Source organism: Protomyctophum bolini (genome assembly GCF_963924005.1).
Source record: "Protomyctophum bolini genome assembly, chromosome: 23".
Taxonomy (NCBI): Eukaryota; Metazoa; Chordata; class Actinopteri; order Myctophiformes; family Myctophidae; genus Protomyctophum; species Protomyctophum bolini.
Genome location: NC_137884.1, coordinates 15,050,180 through 15,055,179, shown reverse-complemented (window position 1 = coordinate 15,055,179; position 5,000 = coordinate 15,050,180). Strand labels below are relative to the sequence as shown.

General features: G+C 43.1%; 1 protein-coding gene across 2 annotated transcripts in view; it reads left to right on the top strand.

Moving 5' to 3' along the window:
* plxna4 (plexin A4) overlaps positions 1–5,000 on the top strand; it is a 313,281-nt gene that overhangs the window by 194,225 nt on the left and 114,056 nt on the right. The window lies entirely within an intron of this gene.

Below are 5,000 nucleotides of genomic sequence, written 5' to 3'. Positions count from 1 at the left end.
GCTCAAAGACCATCTCTTATACATGCAACAGGGCAGTGGTCACTGGGATCCAGCTCAAAGACCATCTCTTATACATGCAACAGGGCAGTGGTCACTGGGACCCAGCTCAAAGACCATCTCTTATACATGCAACAGGGCAGTGGTCACTGGGACCCAGCTCAAAGACCATCTCTTATACATGCAACAGGGCAGTGGTCACTGGGACCCAGCTCAAAGACCATCTCTTATACATGCAACAGGGCAGTGGTCACTGGGACCCAGCTCAAAGACCATCTCTTATACATGCAACAGGGCAGTGGTCACTGGGACCCAGCTCAAAGACCATCTCTTATACATGCAACAGGGCAGTGGTCACTGGGATCCAGCTCAAAGACCATCTCTTATACATGCAACAGGGCAGTGGTCACTGGGACCCAGCTCAAAGACCATCTCTTATACATGCAACAGGGCAGTGGTCACTGGGACCCAGCTCAAAGACCATCTCTTATACATGCAACAGGGCAGTGGTCACTGGGACCCAGCTCAAAGACCATCTCTTATACATGCAACAGGGCAGTGGTCACTGGGACCCAGCTCAAAGACCATCTCTTATACATGCAACAGGGCAGTGGTCACTGGGATCCAGCTCAAAGACCATCTCTTATACATGCAACAGGGCAGTGGTCACTGGGACCCAGCTCAAAGACCATCTCTTATACATGCAACAGGGCAGTGGTCACTGGGACCCAGCTCAAAGACCATCTCTTATACATGCATCTCTTATACATGCATGAACGAAGAACGTACCTGTACCTGTAGGACTATGAACGAGGCCGAATCCATTCATGAAGAACGTACCTGTACCTGTATGACTATGAACGAGCCCGAACCCATTCATGGACGATTCATGCGCTCTATTGCACGTGCATGTATTTTGGCGTCTGCATCGTTTCCCGTCCCTTCTGGGAGCCTGCAATAGAGCACCGAAGTCTGACGACAATATCGGTAGAGGGCGCACAACCACGGGTTCATGTACTTTTTATTTGCATTGTAATCCTCATAGGGGGATTTTAGATCGCCTCATATAATAACTGTGTTTGAAAAATAAACAAATCATCTAGGCCGCTTCACTCATATGGATATGAAGAATCAACTGACAAGAAAACGCTATTGTTACTGCTACTGAATTAGTAATTTCTTTGCTAAAAACAGACTGTATCATACAGTATATGAGTGACTGACTGTCACAAACAATACAGAGACACCTCCCTGACAACAACGCCGAGACAGCTTGTTTATTTTTGGACCACTAGTATGCTTATATTTATATGAAACGATTTTAAGATGACCCTGTGGAGTGGGAAACAGCGAGACAGGAAACCCAAGTTGCGTAGAGGTAGTTTACTGATGCTTCCACAGAAATGTATTACAGATACTCTCTGGTAATAATAACAACAACAACACATTAACCTGGAACCGGAAACACTCAGTTCTCCATCTTTTACCCGTGCTCTTGAAGGCACAATACCTCTTGGGTGAATGTCTCTCACAGTCTCAAGATGTGGGTCACCACAACCAATATTATTCTCCATTGAGAAATTATTTCCGTGAACCAGGCAGAACCGGGGGATGAGCGAGTGACGTCAGGACTTCGGCTATAGTCTCTGTGCACAGCAGCCATATTGGAAAGAAATTGGGCCTTGTGACCAATGATACTAATGAAAGCTCTGTTCCATGTAGTGTAGCACAGTGGTTCTCAAATTTGTTTTAATTGCAAGGACCCCCATAACTCTACGAGTGTAGAAATTACGGGTTAATTTGGTTCCATTTGTACACTCTCAGAACACATAATGTGAATTCATGTGACCATGCAAGGTCTACCAGGCTACAAAGCAACAGTAACACAAATGAGTCCTGTAGAGCCCTGCATAATTATAGGCTAAGCACTTCATGACAACTCAAAAGCTCATTAAAATAACCTTTACAGTATGTGCTTATGCATTTAGAGAATATGTTGTTTAGACAGACGCTAGGCTAATTGTTTACCTACTTCCCTAATTTTCACTAAACTGTCTCTCTTTGCACTCCACGGTGATTATTACATCAAACAAACCTTGTTGTTTGTTGACTAGGGTGCATGTTGTTTACTCTATGCTTACTCTGACCAGTTGCACTGGATAAGAGCACCTGCTAAGTGCCTTAATTATTATATATATATATCGATCTTTCCCAATCGGACCAGAAGGAAAACAACTAGCATGAAGACAACAGTTTTTACAAAATCTCATTGCTTATACATCTTTCTTTGAGATTTTTATTGTCTAATGTAAATCTCAAAGAAAGATGTATAAGCAATGAGATTTTGTAAAAACTGTTGTCTTCATGCTAGTTGTTTTCTGCCCGACTTTTTAAAATAACGAGATCTGAGCCGATCCAATCGGGACAACCCTAGTATGTACAGTATGTATGTGTGTGTGTATATATATATATATATATATATATATATATATATTTTTTTTTTAATTAATATATATATTAACTGTGTTTTTCTGTGAGTGTGTGCGTGTTGTCTATGCCAGTGGTTCTCAAACTTATTCCGTGTGAGACTCAATTATAATTATTTTGCAATCTCAGGGCACATTAGAAACATACATTATACTAATGATAAACTTCAGACCTATTTCCAACATATCTACAAGCTCAAATAGATCTGCTATTTTATGTATTTTTATATTATTATTTATATTTAGTGATTGATTTTGAAAACCAATCCCTGATTTGTTTTGTACAATGTTTACCATAATACAACGTGTATACTTTTTTGTTTTAAAACCATAATTATGTATAATTGTGAAAATATTTTTTCTATTACTCACAACCCATAAAAAACCCCAAAGAATTGCCCCCGCTCCCAACCCTTTCTATATAGAATATAGAATCTATTCTAACAGTTCAAGAGCTGAGATGGCTGCAGTTCTTCCACATATAGAAGTGGGGTGCGTTCAAGAGCTGAGATGGCTGCAGTTCTTCCACATATAATATAGAAGTGGGGTGCGTTCAAGAGCTGAGATGGCTGCAGTTCTTCCACATATAGAAGTGGGGTGCGTTCAAGAGCTGAGATGGCTGCAGTTCTTCCACATATAGAAGTGGGGTGCGTTCAAGAGCTGAGATGGCTGCAGTTCTTCCACATATAGAAGTGGGGTGCGTTCAAGAGCTGAGATGGCTGCAGTTCTTCCACATATAGAAGTGGGGTGCGTTCAAGAGATGAGATGGCTGCAGTTCTTCCACATATAGAAGTGGGGTGCGTTCAAGAGCTGAGATGGCTGCAGTTCTTCCACATATAGAAGTGGGGTGCGTTCAAGAGATGAGATGGCTGCAGTTCTTCCACGGTTCCTCCTAGGCTTACAGGTCCACTGCACAGCATTCATAGTAATTAATGATCAATTTCACACTTGTAATGACAACAACACAAGACAAGGCAATGTCTCCAACTCTGGGAGCGAGAGAGAGAGGGAGAGAGAAGCCACTCAAAGTCTGACAGGGTATGAAACTAGTTCTGCGGGTGCTTGACCTTTTCGAGAGTCGCTTGTCAAATGAAATGGGAACCGAAATGTGCACGTGTGTGTGTGTGTGTGTGTGTGCATGCGCAGAAAAAAATAAATAAATACAAAGTGTCTTGTTCAATTCCATCGGCTGGGTTTTGTGAAAACCATAATCAGATGCTGGAATGAAATAAGCAGTTTTGTCATAGTCAATACGTCATTGGCTCACGTTGTACACACACACACATTTACTTGAGTATTGGTATAATACTTGAGTATTTTTAATCTGTGGACTGTCATTCCATTGAATTTCAATAGAGAGCGGAGCTTGCGAGCCAAGTTTTGTGGGTAGACTAATTCCTCGAGGTGGGATCTGAGCGTTGCCGTGGCTGCACTGATGAGTTAACAGGGATATGTTGTACTTTGACTGGCATGGACCCCGAGTCGCAGAGCACCAGGCGGGCCTGGACATATATATATATATATATAGTGCCCTTCTCTCTCCCCTCCTCTGTCGCCATGGTAACAGCGTGGCACCACGACAGCGGGTTGTCACTGGCGAGGCGTTTGATTAATGAGCCGTCATTGGTAGATGACCGCTGTCACTCCGAGCAGGCCTGCCAGTGACAGCCAGACGACATCATCACCGTGGGACTGAGATGGGTTTATGACTGTGTGTGTGTGTGTGTGTGTGTGTGTGTGTGTGAGAGATGTATTTCATTGTATTTGACTTAAAAGTGCTGTATTGAAAGTACACCAAGTACTGGCATCTAAATATAGCTAAGTACAGCCTGTAAAGTAAAGTAAAAGTACAGACACCTGCGTGCGTGCGTGCGTGCGTGTGTGCTGAGTCTATAAGCCTAGACTCAACACTTCAGACTTGAAATAAGAGCTTTAGATGAAAGTGAGTGTAAACACATCTATCTGCCTCCGGGTAGAGCTGTTCATATATCAGCCACGGACATTTATACCTCTGCTGGATATGAGAGCATTTCTCTTCAGACAACACTTCACATTCACACACACACATACGCGCACGCACACACACACCGTATATCCAAGAAGAATGATGCCATTAAAGTTTGTTTTCTTGGACTCTGGTTCCATGTTCCCTCTATGCGTGTGTGCGCTGCATGCTGCAAGTGCTGCATATAACACAGACAGATGAACGCCAACACATTGTTCTTGGTTCCATGCAGACCCACCAAGCTGTGAACGGTGGTTCTCAACCTGAGGCCCCGGGCCCAGTGGTGGGGCTGGGAGGATAATGCAAGTGGACCCCCAAACATAATTGGATTTTAATTATTACCAATAACACTAATATAAACAAAGCTTTCAACATTTTCAAGCGCAGGCCCTGATCCAGAAAAGGCTCAAAACCCGCTTGGGCTTAGAGAGGAAAGGCTGTCGAGATGGCAGACGCTTTTGTGCTCTCAACCCACGTGGCATATAATGTGAAATATGTTTTTCATTAGCCTG